The 15,741-nt window shown below is 42.8% G+C and overlaps 1 protein-coding gene and 1 non-coding gene across 5 annotated transcripts in view; one reads left to right on the top strand and one right to left on the bottom strand.

Moving 5' to 3' along the window:
- The window catches only part of Lrrk1 (leucine rich repeat kinase 1), a 135,562-nt gene that overhangs the window by 97,859 nt on the left and 21,962 nt on the right, over positions 1-15,741 (bottom strand). The window lies entirely within an intron of this gene.
- On the top strand, positions 11,109-11,231 carry LOC117701899 (small nucleolar RNA SNORA40). The gene has a single exon (XR_004605891.1). It is a non-coding gene; the product is annotated as a small nucleolar RNA SNORA40 (small nucleolar RNA).

Raw genomic sequence — 15,741 nt, forward strand, 5'->3', positions numbered from 1 at the left:
GCTGCCATGTACAAATGAGGGAGGCCAGGAGGGCAGCTAAAAGTTCACAGATTTCTATAGGATCAGGGCAAGAAGTGAACCTGTGCTTTCTGACTTTAGAGAACATAGTGTCCATGTCTCTGCTTTTAATATAGGACCTCCTGGGTCTTCCAAATGAGAAGCTGTGAGTCACTAAAATGCATCAAGAAGTATAAGGGTGGTTAATTTAAATATTCTCTTACACCTGTCTGTCTGTCTGTCTGTCTATCTATCTATCTATCTATCTATCCATCCATTTAACTATTTATTTGTATGTGTGTCTGTATACATGTACATGTGTACATGCCTTTGTGTCTATGTGGAGGTCAGAACACAACTTTTAGGGGCCGCCTCTCTCCTTCCATCACACGAGTCCCAGGGATCAGACTCAGGTCACCAGGCTTGATGGGAAGTGTCCTTACCTGGCCACCTTCCCCAGTCCAGGAATGGTAGATCTTGAAGGACTGAACAGTGCCTGAGGGGTAGATAAGCATTCTTGGAGCTTCAGTGAGGGGCTTCTACAGAGGAGTCACTAAGGGGGGGAGGGAGATCCCCCTGAGGCTAGGGGCCTATGTGAAATAAAAGAAAGCAAAAGGAAAACTCCAGAACTATGGGGATGCTTGCTCTCACTGCTTCCTGTCAGCCATGCTGTGAGCTAGTCTGCCCTGCCGCTCTCCTGTCCCATGGGCCAGATCCTATGAAATCATGAGCAAAGTAAACATTCCCCTTTTAGCTTGTGTGTGTCAGGCATTCTGTGACAGCAATGAGAGCTAACTAAGAGATGTATCACAGGAAAAGACACACCATCCTGCCATCTTCTCTCCCCCCCCCATCCTCTTTCCCTCCTCTCCTCTCCCCATTCTTTCTCTTTCATTTATAAATATGAACCAATGGGTATCAAAAATTAAAACGGTGGTTGCCTTCAGCAGGTAAAGTTTGTCATTTCTCAGTTCTGTTGGGCTCTCTGGAAAATGTCCCACTTACTTGTGCCTTTTCCCCAATGCTCATGCAAGGCTGTGTATCTCATTACCAGCTACCATGAGGTGACTAGGGCTGGGGTGATTCAGAAAGCTGGCTTTACCCAGCTCTGCACAGCAGAGCTAATATTTGGACCCTGGCCATCAGAACACAACCTTCTGCCCTCTAGGCCATGCATTGCCAGCCAAACACTATTCTTATTCAACGTAAGATATGTCATGGTGTGCATGGTAAGAACGTGGTAACTGAGAGGTGAATGATCCTGTCTCCCTGGAAGGGGAGAGAGAGAGAGAGAGAGAGAGAGAGAGAGAGAGAGAGAGAGAGAGAGAGAGAGAAAGGCACAGGCATGATGATGACTTCTCTCCTAAATTTAGATCCTTCTCCCAAAACTCACTTACCCACTACTCCTTCACTCTATGGACATTTAATACCTCCTATGTGCTGATCCTGAACCTGGAGCCTGCTGAGACAGCTTAAGTCAATGCCGTGCTTTCCCCTAGAGTTTACTTTTAAACATATGCAGCAGAAACCGTGCCCTCTGCACAACTAGGGATGTTTGAAGGACTTACGATGGTAAACAAACAAGAGCTGATTTATAAAAGAAAGAGCCATCGTTCTGACTGAGAGAAAACCCAGAGAAAAGACAATTCCTTTAACTCCATAGCTACAGCACAATAGAAAATGCTCTAATATGAAGATATAAAAGTTAAGAAATAATTCCTAGTCTGATCTTTGAGGTGATTATGATCATAAATGCCAAGAGATTAGAACATCCTTTGACACAGCAATCCTGTTTGCTTGGAACCAACTCCAAGGGCACAATCCACATACTTAAAATCTCTATGCAAGACTGACAGTGTGGTTCAGTGGTGTGGCATGCTTAGCATATGTGAGGCCATGGGTTTAATGCCCAGCCTTAAAAAAAAGAAGCTAAATAAAAATGGGCTAGGGAGATGGTTCCGTGGGTGAGTGCATGTGCCCTTTAAGCACGGGGACTTGAGTTCTAATTGCCAGTAACCACAAAAAAAAAAAAAAAAAAAAAAAAAAAAAAAAAAAAATCCAGGCCTGGGGCTGGTGAGATGGCTCAATGGTGCAGAACACTGGCTGTTCTTCCAGAGGATCTGAGTTCAATTCTCAGCACCCACATAGTAGCACAAGAAGTTGTAACTCTAGTTCCAGGGTTTCTGACACCCTCTTCTGGTTTCCGTGGGTACCAGGCATACATGTGGCACAGAAACATGCATTCAGGAAAAACACACGTTTAATATAAATAAAATAAAATACCCAGGTGTGGCTGTGAGTGCCTGTGACATCAGCACTGGGCAGAGCAGAGATAGTTACATACCGAGTGTTCAGTACCAGTTAGCCTAGCTGAAGCAGCAAGCTTCTGGTGTAGAGTAAGCCCTGTCTCAGGGCAGTAAGGTGGAGAATCTGCATGCCCCTGTTCATGGTACACACACACACACACACACACACGAAGCTGTATGCATGAACATGCTCATTACTGCATGTTCTGATGCATGTGACAACTGAAATACATGAATGTGGACACACACATTCCCACCCCACACAGCATGCAGGGAGCTGCCAGACAACCATTTCTCAAGGTGGTCATTCTTATGTGAATGAATCTCAGGTCATCTCCGTAAAACTCTCTTCTCTAATTTCCAGTTATTTCTGTTACTCCTAAAATGTCAGTGTTTCTCAGAGTATGCTTTTCCAGTTAGCACAGTCAGTTTCCTAACGGAACCCAACTTCTTCACTACAGAGGTAGGCCCAAAGGAAAGAAGGAAGAAGAAAAAAACCAAAATAAAGGGAAACACATAAGACAAGACACCAAGGTGCTTCCAGTAACGTCTACTGAGAACTGTGCTAAGTAAAACACGGAGTAACAGAAGTATAATTAAGTTGTCAGAATGGGGTTCAAGTGCCAGGTTTGCCTCTTACAGCTTCCAAGGAGTTGGCAAGCATTTGGTATCTTTGGATCTTCCACGTTTCTAGAATGAAACCCATGAACGATTGTGCCTCATATTCCACATTAGCCAATAAAAGAACAGATGTGTGCACAAGGGGACACAGGCCCCATCTTCTCACTCTGGTCCCTGGGAGGCAGTTGTGTGTGTTTGCATTCCCTCAATGAACTCCAGGTTTCCTTCCTTCCCTCCCCACCCTTTCCCTGCTGGCCAATACTCTCCTCTGCCCAGAACCCACCACAGATGGGGGTTCCCCAAAGAATAGTTGTGGACTTCCCCTGTGGGCTTCCTTCTACTTCCTCTGTCTACATGTGGTCTGATCCAGAATCTGCTCCCTTGGGAAGGTGTCTGTCCAGTGCTTCCCTCAGGCCAGGCCCTACTAATTCACTGCTGCAGGTGTATAGCAATGTATCCTCCACAGAACAGGCACCCACCAAAAGCTTCCTCAGTACTCTCTGCATGCTAGGAGGGTATGCGCAGCTGGTTGTAGCAGTGGTTCTCAACCTGTGGGTCATGATCCCTTTTGGGGGGGGGGTCAAATAACCCTTTCACATGGATCACCTAAGACCATCAGAAAACACAGATATTTACATTACAATTCATAACAGTAGCAAAATTACAGTTATGGAGTAGCAATGAAAATAATTTTATGGTTGGGGGGTCACCACATGAACTGTATTAAGGGATCACAGCATTAAGAGGATTGAGACCACTGAACCATATAATCTTACCCACCTACATTTGAAGAAACGTGGCCCAGGGGCACAGGATTCTCCCAGTAAAGGGCAAGAATGATCTATCTACTCCAGGCCTTTCTGGAACTTTCTTCCCAAGAATAGCATCTCTGCCTCCTGCACCCCATTTCCTCTCTGTTCTCCAAATCAGGCTGTTTCAGAATAACATTTACAGGACTCACTTCAGACCAAAATTTACACAATTTCAAGGTACTATTCTGGGGCTTTCCAGTTCACACAAGGATCTGAAACTTAATCATACACTTAGGAATACACAGCTGTAGACAGATGAAGCATTCCAAGGAAGGAGACCCTGAGAGAGTTCCAGAGAGGGATAGAAGTGTGGGGTCATCAAGACTCACACACCTATCGCTGCCTCCCCCATTTCCCCCTGTCATGAGCACCCTTCCTGGGGTCCCTGGCATGCTTCCATTACCTCTTTTCTTCAGTGACCAAACTAGAGGGACTGGTGGAGCCTGACTAGCTCAGAGGCTCTGTGGTCAGGGTCAAGAGAATGAAGGTGTGGGCAGTTTTTAGCACACTGTCTGACCCTTGCTCTGGAGAAATGCAATGCCATTGTCATTACTTTAAATTAAGTTAGAAATTTAAAGTTAGAAAATTTCTAAAGAAATCATTCAGTGTGAGGTTCTTATCATATTCCCCAGTCACCCAGGACCAGGCAATGTCAATTCAATGGATAAGTTGGTGGCTTTTGGTGCTTTGCTTGGAGTCAGATGTGAGTCAGGCTAAAAGGTCAACAAACAGATCTCACCTAGCACAAGACAGCGCTGAGGAGCAGAGGTAAAGGTGGATTAAGCTCCCTAAGTGTTTACTTCAGACAGGTTGGCGTGAGCCACAGCGAAGTACTGCCTGGCACATTGCTGAAGCTCAATCGACATTCAAATTAGCTGGGTGTGGAGGCACACACCTGAGATCCTGGCACCTAGGAGGCGGAGATGGGAAGACTGGGACTTCAAGTCTGCTCTGGGAGGTAGCATAAGGTGTAGTCCTGCCCCCACCCATGGGAAAAAAGTCCCCACCAAAGGAAAACAACAACCACTTCCCCAAACATGCTAAATGTAGAAACAAAACACCCCAATTGCCTACATCGACAGCATCTTTCTCTTAAAATGCCGCCGAAGATTACCACTGAAAATCAGTACCACGAAGAAAGCAAAGGAACTACAGAACGGTGAAAAAAATGTAACAAAATGGCACCAGTAAATCTTTTTTTATAATGTGTTCTATTATTTTTTATTTATATATGTGTATATATGTGTATATATGTGTATATATGTATATATATATATATATGTCTGCACATCTGCATAAATAAAAACATGTGTTTACATATATACACATGATATATATATATATACACACACATATATACACGCATGTGTATATATGTGTGTGTGAAGCCAGAAGGGAGCAGTTGATCCTCAGAAGCATGAGTTATAGGTGGATGTGGCCACCCGATGCTAGGAACAGAACCCAGGTCCTTTGGAAGAGGCACAAGTGCTCCCAACTACTCAGCCATTTTTTTCTGGTCTGAGAGTAAATCTTCACCATCCAAAATTACTTTCAATCTGAACAGATTAACATTTCTAATCAAAAGGTAGAGAAAGTCCCAAGTCAGGAAAATTAGGGAACGCGTTGCTGCCCACGGGAGATGCACATAGACTGAAAGTGAAAGGACAAATGTATTTTGTGTGTGTGTGTGTGAACGGGGACTAAAAAGAGACTTCCACTGTAAGAGAGAAGGCAGAGAGCATGTAAGGGCTAGAGGGGGCAGAGGACATCAGCAGAGCAAGGCCCTCCCAATCAACTGAGCAAGGCTCATATGAGCTCACAGAGACTGAAGTAGCAAGCACAGGGCTGGCGTAGGTCTGCACCAGGTCCTCTGAGTATATATTACAGCTTCCAGGTTGGTACTTATGGGACTCCCGTGTGTGTGTGTGTGTGTCAACAAGAGTTTCTGACTCTCATGCTTGCTCTTGGGCCCTTTTTTTCCTACATGTCCAACTTGGATATGAAAGTTTTTCTCCATCTTATTATTTTATTTTGTCATGTTTGGTTGTTTTGTCACGGAAGCCTGCTCTTCTCTAATGAGAGACAGAGAGGGAGGGCATCCGGATGGAAGAGGATTTGGGGGAGGAACGGAGATGAGTGAAAGGGGAACTGTAATCAGGATAGACAACGTGACAATAGTTGGCATCTTTGCCACTCTAGTTTCTACTATGAATGGTTCTGACAGAAAATCAAAAAGGAGACCATGAACTTGACCAACATCAGGCCGAATGGACAAACATGTCCATCTGACAAGAGGGTCCGTATTCTTCTCAGGTGCAGGCAGACATTATCCAGAGCAAAGCATATGGTAGGCTGAAAAGAAGGCTTAACACATCCAAGGAGACTGGGAATCATACAAAATATTGCAAGACAGCTCAGTGGCAGGAGCACATCCTGCTCTTGCCGGGGATCTGAGTTTGGTTCCCAGTCCCCATGTTGGGTGGCCTACAACTGCCTGTGACTCCAAACCCTCTGGCTTCCACATGCCCCGGATTCATGTGCACAAACCTGTGCTCACACAGGTGCATACTTGACAACAATAAAAATAAATCTTAGAAATAATCAAGAATGAATTGTGTATAAATAAGAAGTATGAAAATGCCGAGGGACACTGAAAGAATAACAACAACAACAACAACAACAACAACAAATTCCCCCAGAGGAAATTGTAGGACTAGATATCTGTAGAAGTGAATTTTATCAAGGTGGAAGAATTGGTGGCAATACTTCACAAATGTTGAAGGGAATGGAGAAATTTCAAATTCATTTTATGATACTGGCTTATCAAGATCATATAAGGGCACTGTAAGAAAAAAAAAATCCAGGAGCTTATTGTCCAGTGGTCTCGGGACTAGCACTGCCCTCAACCTCCATCAGAGAATGGTGGTTAGTCATGGCTGGTCAAAGCTCTGAGAACAAGTAACTAGTGGTCAGCCTTAAATGAGGCACTCATCTCTCCCTTTCCGAGGCTCAGGGAGAATGGGGGCTGGGTTAGAAAGAATGCAGGTTAGAACTGGGTGGTGGGGCGGAGGCCTGTGAAACATCACCCTGCAGGCATGACCTGGTGGTGGTACTCAAAACTCAGGAAACTGCAATTGCCTCCATGGGTTGTGCAGAATTCTAAGGCCTGAAACATTTGGTCACAGATGGGGCAGGAGCTCACAGGTCAGGGGAGCAAAGGCCAGAAGCAGGCTGTTTAAAGAGGAACTCATTGTTTCTCATGATGTTGTCACAGGTGAGTTACTCAAAGTTCAGTGAATAGCTTCTCGCCTGTGGGGTGGCCCTGGTTAAGCCCAGTGGGTCACAAAGCAACAGTGCAAACGAAGGGCGGAAGTGGGTTGGAGCCTGGTGAGAGGAGGGGAGCTGATGGAGTGGGAAGAGAATAAGAAAAAGAGTAACAGATGGTTAGAATATTATACACATTTATATATAACATATATATAATTATATACATATAAAATTGTCAAAGAATAAATTAATAAAAAGGGGAAATTACAGGTCAATAAACAGGATGAATATAGGTGCAAACATCCTCAATCAAATACTTGTAAACTAAGTTCGACAGCATGTAAAACGATTATACACTATGACCAAGTGAGGTTGAGATTTATCCTTGGGTGCAAGGGTGACTCAACATATGCCAAACAATGACTGTGACACATGATAACAGATCATCTCAGTGGACACATCTAAACCATCAATAGTCAATGTAGCTTTATGACAAAAACTGTCAACAAGCCAGGTATAGAATCAAAAGACCTCAGCACAATAAAGGTCGCACATGGTAGGGCCATAGTTTCCATCATAGCAAACCATTAAAGCTAATAAAAGATCCAGCAGTTAAAGGATCAACATACAATAATTCCCTCCATTTCTACACAATAACATGGAAGATCAGAAAATTAATTCAAGAAACACTCTCATTTACAAAAACTACAGAAATACTCAGGAATAAATTTAACCAAGTTGTTGTATGGCAAAAACTTTTTTTTTCTGGGGAGACATAAAACAAAAATCTTCTCACCCAGCAAGTGATCCCATGACAGACTGAAGTATGGATCTTACCAAAGTCCAGCTTGGTGAACCAATAAGTTTTACTGGGGTTACTTATAGGAAAATGGGTGATGATGGGAGAAATGACACAAAAACAGCTGCATCACCAAAGCCCATGCCAGCATGATTGACAGCTTACAGAATCTGGGGACCTTCAGGCAGTTCAATGGGTTGGAGAGTATGCTTTTCAGGTGCCTCAGTTGGTCTAAACCTCTTCCAGGTAACTCAGCTGGTTTCTGCTTCTTCCAGGTCTCTGGTCTGGTCTCAGGGTCTTTGTAGTTCAGCTTCCTTCTATCTAAGGGAGACTGTCAGCCTTTTATTATTTATTCTGAAAGGGAGGGGCCTAGTGAATCTGATCAATTTCAGGGACTTCCTGAAGGTATTTTGAGTTGTGTACTTTACTGTTTAAGGACCTTTTCTGCAGGATGAAATGTTTCAATCACAGAGGGAACTGTCATATCACACAAGGAATGAAATACCTACTGCAAACTTGATAAAAGAAATCAAAGACACAAATAAACGGAATGGCTTACCATATTCTTGGAGTGGAAGAATTAATACTGTAAAAATTTCTAGACTATTCAAGGTGTCTTTTAGATTCAGTGCAGCTTCTATCAAAATCCAGCAGTATGTTATACAGAAATGGAAAGCAAAACAACAAAACAAAGCAGCAGCAACAACAAAACCTCCTAATACAAAGTGGAACCATAACCCCCCAAATAGCTAAAACAGTCTTGTGAAAGACAAAACTGAAAGCACCATGCACCCTGGTTACAAACTACACCACAAAGCTGCAGTAATCAAAACAATATGTTTCCATCATTCACATAGGCAGGTGAAACCAAGTAGAAAGTTCAAAAGAAAATCCACACATATACAATCTGATTTCTGACAAAGCACCTGCAGTACACAGAGTTAGAAGGATAATTCCTTTAAGAAAATATGTTGGGGATGGATCTTTCTGCTACATAATATCCCAAATTCAACCTGACATAGAATAAAGACTTAAATGTCAGACTTGTAACTACCAGAAGAGACATAGGGAAAAGTTCCTTGACATTAGACACAGGTAGAAATAATGTGGAGTTGCCATTGCCTGTGCTTCTGTCTGGTCTGACCTTGTTGGAGGAAGCGCATCATCCCTAGAGGTGGACTATGAGGTTTCAAAACCCTACATTAAACCCAGTTCTCTCTGTGTTTCTGGACCAGAATGTGACTCTCAGCTATTTCTCCAATACCATGCCTGCCTGCCTGATGTCATGCTCCTTGCCACCATGTTCTCTGCCACAGTAATTTCTGCCTTGATGACAATGAGAGACACCATCTCCTAATGGTTCCAGAACCTTCTAAGCAAATCTATAAACTGGGGCCAAGTGGCTAAATAATAGTCAATAGGAGACCTTTTACATTCAAAGTACAATACAATTATTAGTTATAAAATTATATTAGTCAATATTAGTTGAAAAAATCTAAGGAAATGGGAATAAAATTACACCCTCATTATGTTAGATAATAAATTTCCTTGTCTTATCAAATATCTGTAAAGCCTGGAAACATACTCCATCTATGGATATGATTGGCATTCTTCTTCATAGAATGACACACATAGGTTTCCAATGTTTATTGATGCCCCCTCCCCATGTGTGTGTGTGTATCTGTGAACTTAAAGTAACTCCTAACTCCTGATTTCCTTTCATGTAAAAATAACAGTATCCTCTCCACATTGTTTTGCAAGTGTTCTTTCCAGATGAAGAAAGTTAGCGCTCTGCTAATGTATAGAAACCAGTTTGTTCTGGCAGTTTTCACACAGAAAGGTGCTCTGAGTCGAATCAGTTCTAACTGTACAGTCTTTAGTTTTCTCTCCCATGATGCCCAGCTTTTGTGTTGTGTTTTGAGAAAAAGACATCACTTCAAAAACATTTCAATTTAGTAACTTTCCTAGACTTTGGAGATTTCCTAGACTTAGCTTAATTTCATGCCTGCTCATTTGATTCCTCTGAGATTGACTCTTGTGCAGAATTGAGGAAACAACGTGGTATCCTATGCCACTACCAAACAAACCCAGCAGAGTGAAAGTAGTATACACTTTCACGCACTTCGCAGCTGGCCTTTGGTTCCTGTCTTTCTCTGGTCTTTGGTTTCTGTGTTGTTTTTTTTGTTTTTGGTTTTTTTTTCTTTCTGGTTTTTGGTTCCTGTCTTTCTCTGGTCTTTGGTTCCTGTTCTTCTCTGTTCCTTCCTTTTGAGATTTCAACCCCGTGGGATGTAAAACCCATGCTAGGAAGTTAGAGCAGGTTGAGACCCCGAGACTCGGTGGGCACACACCTGAGGCTTCGGTGACTCCCAGCTCCCTGCCAGACTCCTGACTTGGAACACGTGTGCCATGCTTCTCACATAAAAGAGACGTGACCGTAGGTTATGTAGGCTCAAGACAGAGGTCTCCATGCTAATGAGTTACTTAGAGGCCCGAAGGGTGTAACCAATAAGCTTTCCTTCCCAGATATTCCTCCCTGCAAAAGGTATTTAATCTCAGGCCCACCCTGAAAAGTGGGGTATGGTTTTATACATCTACTTTGTCCTGTGACAATAAATGCCTTAGAACCATGGACTGTCTCTTTTCATTTGGATCCGCCGCCCTGTGGGAAGCCATGGAGAAGGCCTTTTCTACAGAGCCACTGTCTAATCTTCCTTAGAAGGTCTCTGTGCACTCCCAACAACTCCCCCTCCCTGCCCCAGGCTAGATCCAGCCCACACACACCCCCCCCACTCCATTCTCAGATCTTCTGGGGCTCCCAGTAGCACCTGGGTGTCCAAGAGCTTGAGAACCAGGCACCCCAGGCTGGCAGCCCCTCCCCCCAACTAGCTCTGGCTTTCCCACGCCTCAGACTGTGCTTCCCCACCCCCTGAGCAGTGCCTCAGTGTTTCCCTATAGCCCAGCATCCACCCAGGACAGCGTGGAACAAGCACAGTCAAATTCCCCAAGCCTCTCCAAGTGATTGTGCCTTATGGTGGGAGCAGAGGTGGACCCACAACCCTACACAACCCTACACCACCTACTTCATGGTGTCATTGTCGCAAACTATATGGGTTCTGTTCTCTTCACCCCAACTCCTCACCATTTGAATTTTTCTGGCAATTTATTCTCATGGATTTATTTTTTGAGATAAAATTTAGTATATTTTTTCATGTTCCACAAAGAAGGCCTGTTTGAATTTTAATTGCTTTTGCCCTGAATTGCAACGCCAATTTATAGGGAATTTGACAATATTAAGAGAATAATGACAACACTTGTCTGTTTGCTCAACTGGTGGACAAAGACAAAATGAACACAGATGCAAAGATAAGTCTTCCACAACCCAAAACTCATTACTCAGTGTAAGTTTTGATACATATAATAAGGAATATTATTTTAAAAGTGAATTAACTGTATCAAGTCAAAGCAATATGATTTGAAGAGGATCAATGATGTTAAGTCATCCTAAGTATAATGATATTTGATTGATTTAAATAGTTTTATGTCCGGAGTTTAACATTTCCTTTGGTAGGCCTTTGATTTATTTATTTTAATTTTATATTTGGAAATCCAGTTAGTAAGGCAGGTTTTTAAAAAATCAGACTTTTTTCTTCCTTTTCTCTTAGCTCGTGAACATTGAACATTTCCATTTCAGTTTCTGTGCTCTCATAGAGTTGACAGGGCATTCTATGTGTTAACAAAACACACGGTCTTCAGGAGGGATGTTTCAGAACTCATGAGAAAAGGTCAAAGGGTTCCTTGAATTGTTTGGCAAGAGGCATGAAGAGAGGACTCCAGCAGGGCAGAGTACATAACCCCCTCCTCCACTGCTAAACTATGCCCTGCCTGGCTCATCACAAGAGAACTACATATTGAACAGATGCTGGGTTCTGGGGCAGCACTTAGTGATAGCACACATACATGCTTTGCTATGCTCAAGGTCCTACACTGAGATAATTTTTCACATGGCAAATTGGGGAAAGCCTCAAGTTTGGGAACAAACACTGTTGTCTGGCCTACGGCAAATGGGCAAAACCAAACAGTGTTGAAGTTGGGAGGGGACAGACATTCTCGGAGGTTATTTAGCAACATCTGTCTGATTTTGAGAAGCATATGCCCTTTGTCACAACACTTTGGAATTTGCTATATAGTTTTATTACCATGTGAATGTAAAGTTAGAATTATTTCTTGTAGTAAATATTAGAAACAGCCCAATGTCTATTGACAAAAGATTGCCTATATAAATGTGGTACGCCTCTGTAGAATACTACATAGTTGACAAAAAGAATATCAAATATACAAATATATGAAAGAAACAGGTGAAATCCAGACAAGCATTTGCAGTTAACGATATTCTGTATAAAAGAAGAGAGATAAGAATCTACATTTGTTAATTTAACTGTATTTTTGTTTTATTCACTCATCACAGTGTTCAACGTAGTAAATAAAAATGTATATGTTAAAAAAAGAATCTACATTTGTTTTAGTTGTTTGCCTAAAAATAAATTCTGGAAGAAGGAAAACTAAGAATTAAAGACTTATCCTTAGGATATTGGAATCACGTGATCATATTCCATATTCAAACAAATAGGTTATGAAGTGTTGTCAGGTGGTGCCTAGTGGTGCTTTGGTCAGTGATGGCCGACATTGACAATGGTGGGCCATGAGATGACGATGTAGCTGAAGAACCCCTGTGGAGCTGTGTTAACACAGGTGGTAACACATTGCTCACATGTCTGTGGTATGCAGGTAGGGATGAATCTCCTGCAAAGCACAGCACCACATCATCCTGGTGATGGGAAAGATGAGTTGCTCCTTCATATACCTACAGCACTGTCTGGCATGTCCAGTACACTCACAGCTACACAAAACCTATGGGAACAATTTACTTTATCAGCAGCAGCCCTGTAGGTCTCATGCTTATTGTGTCTCTTGGGTACATTGTTTTCTTTCTTCATTAATCTTATGTTATTTAGTGTGGCTCTAGGAGCAACAAGCTATACCATGAATGTGAGTGCACACATACACATGTGTATGTATGTGTGGGATACATATATATATATATATATATGCATATGTTTAAATTTATCTAGACAAAATATAACTTTATATATCTATCCATCTAGTTAATATATGTATGCTCTCTCTATATATGTTCTCTGTGTGTATATATATATATATATATATATTCTCTCTGTATATGCATGCTGTCTCTAAATATATATATATATATGTATATGTATGTGTGCATGCTCTCTTTCTATATATATGCTGTATGTATGTATGTATATGTGTATGTATGTATGTATGTATGTATGTATACATGGAGAGAGATACCATCAATCTATGTGTATATTCAGCTACATTACAGCATATGTGTATGACTGCATAGTCTATGTTCACACAGGAACAAAATCGCCTAGCAGGCATTTCTCAGATGTGTGACAGTCCTGAGGAAATCCAGATCATGTTGTCAAGGAAAAACTCGGGGCCATGTGCTCTTTCTTCTCTCCACATCTTCAGAGATTCACACCCTCAAGTTCAAACAACAAAAACTGAGGCCAGCTGACTTTCAGCAACATGAATTTGGTCATCCACTTTCCTAAGCCAAAAGCAAGGATGTAGCATGGGCCAAGATCAGGGTTTTTAGGGTGTGGCTGCTTGAGATGAACCAAGCCTGGCCTGTGGTTGTCAGAGCAGTTTTCTGGTACAGACTTACTTCCTTAGAGTAAATGCTGGCTGGATGGCAGTAATGTGCATGCTGCCTGCCTGTCTGTCTGTCTGTCTGTCTCTGTGTCTGCTTCTCTCTGTGTCTCTGTCTTTCTCTGTCTTTCTCTCTCTGTATACCTGATTCTGTGTATCTGTCTCTGTCTATCTCTCTGTCTCTTTCTGTCTCTGTCTCTTTGTCTCTGTCTCTTTCTGTCTCTGTCTCTTTCTGTCTCTCTCTTTCTCTCTGTCTCAGTGTCTCTTTGTGTCCTCTGTTTCTCTCTGTCTCTCTCTCTCTCTCTCTGTCTCTCTCCCTCTTTCTGTCTCTCTGTCTCCCTCTCTGATTATTAAACTGAAGCACAGCCCAACATTCCTTAGTAACCACAAATATCTCAAGAATGCCCAGCTCTGCTCAAGGCCTGAAGCCTGCACCCCTGACTCATAGCCTTCCTTCTGGATCTTTCTATGACTTGCATCCAGGGTGAATAGCCCGAGGCTGCACATTTGAGACAACATCCTTTGCAAACAAATGAGGGCAAAAAAGGCCAAGGAGGGAGAAAAATGGTGCTTCTTTCTCGCTAGGAATTTGTTTAAGGAATAAAAACAAATAAGAGAAAGGAACGTCGTCTTAGGTTCAATTTAGAAAAAGAAGCCTCAGATAGCTTGTTTTGGCATCTTCTTAAAGCCACCATGTACTTAATTAAATTTGTAGAAATTATTATGGCAGATAACAAAGATAGGGAGTTTTAGTTTTTCCCAAGATTTTAGGGGATGAGAAAATGCACACTCTATTTTATGAGGTAGCTTCAAATGAAAGAGATTAGTGTCATTAATCTCCTCAAGTATTAGTGTCATCTTGGATAGATGAGGTGGCTCACACCTTGAATTACAGCACTGAGAAGCCAGAGGCAGGCAGATCTCTGTGAGTTGCCAGCCTGGTCTACAGAGTGACTTCTAGGAGAGCCAGGGCTAATAAAGACACCCTGTCAAAAATAAAATAAAATAAAATAAAATAAAATAAAATAAATAAATAACAAAGCAAACAAATTAACATTATCCTAACAATCTGAGTCCAACCCTCAGGACCTATAGGTAGAAGTTGAGAACTGACTTGGGTACGTTGTCGTCTTACCGCCAAATATGCTGTGGCACATGTATTTGTGTACAAACACAGAATAATAAATTTGATCAAAAATATTTAAACAGAATCATCCAAAGCTACCACGCCATCATATTAGTGTAAGAAGAGGACCAGAAGTCATGGGGCATGGGTTGGAGAAGGCTAGGGGTGCTCTGAGGCTGCCCAGGCTGTGCGCAGAAGCAGGAGAAATGAGGGTTGCTGGCAGGGGACTTAGAGAGGGACCCCAGTGAGGTCACAGAGGGACTCCTGTGGTTTAGTCCAGCTTGTGCCAGGCAGCGGGAACCAAGAGCTCTGTCCTGTTTGTACTAGAGAGACAGAGTGGGAGGCAGGACTTACAGACCTGAGAGATTCTCCTGCTCAGGAGCCATGCTCTGGGCGTGCCCCACAGGGAGTCTGCGGTAGTCTCCTTGTCTCCTTCCTGCAGGCTGTTGGGACTGACGGTGGATGCACAGAAACTCATGGGGTATCTCAAACACAAAGGCGGAAACCCAACCAGATCACCACAACACTTGAGGAAGACCAGAGATGAACCACTAGAGAAGTTGGTATTCAGCCCAGTATACATTCTCACTGGAAGCCAGGCCGGTGCTTGGGCCTGAGATCACATGGAGACATGAGCAGCTGATAGAGACAGTGTCTGCGTGGGGCAGGGTCTGGCTGGAGCTCAGAGTATGAATTTCTCAGTATATCCTGTTGTTTCTGCTCCAGATAGGGTGGAGGAAGTGTAAGGCAGTCACTGAAATGAGGGAGATCTGGGCTCGCATTGTAAAAGTTGCTGACAGCAAATGTCACCTCATCCTGGGAGACGGGCTGAGCCAGCGCTTGAACTTCCCCATGTAGTATCTCAGGGCCAGCTCTCCAGCATCTCAGAGACCCATCTCTACCCAGAACCACTGTTAGAAAAACAAACAAACAAACAAATAAGCAAGCAAACAACAAAACAAAACACCCTGAGAAATAAAAACCAGAAGAGCTGGACAGTAGAGAAGCAAGTGAGGTAGAGAACAGAAGTGACTGCTGGAGGAGAACTCTGCCATCTGGAAGATTGAGCAGAGG

The sequence above is a fragment of the Arvicanthis niloticus genome, chromosome 1, assembly GCF_011762505.2.
Source record: "Arvicanthis niloticus isolate mArvNil1 chromosome 1, mArvNil1.pat.X, whole genome shotgun sequence".
Taxonomy (NCBI): Eukaryota; Metazoa; Chordata; class Mammalia; order Rodentia; family Muridae; genus Arvicanthis; species Arvicanthis niloticus.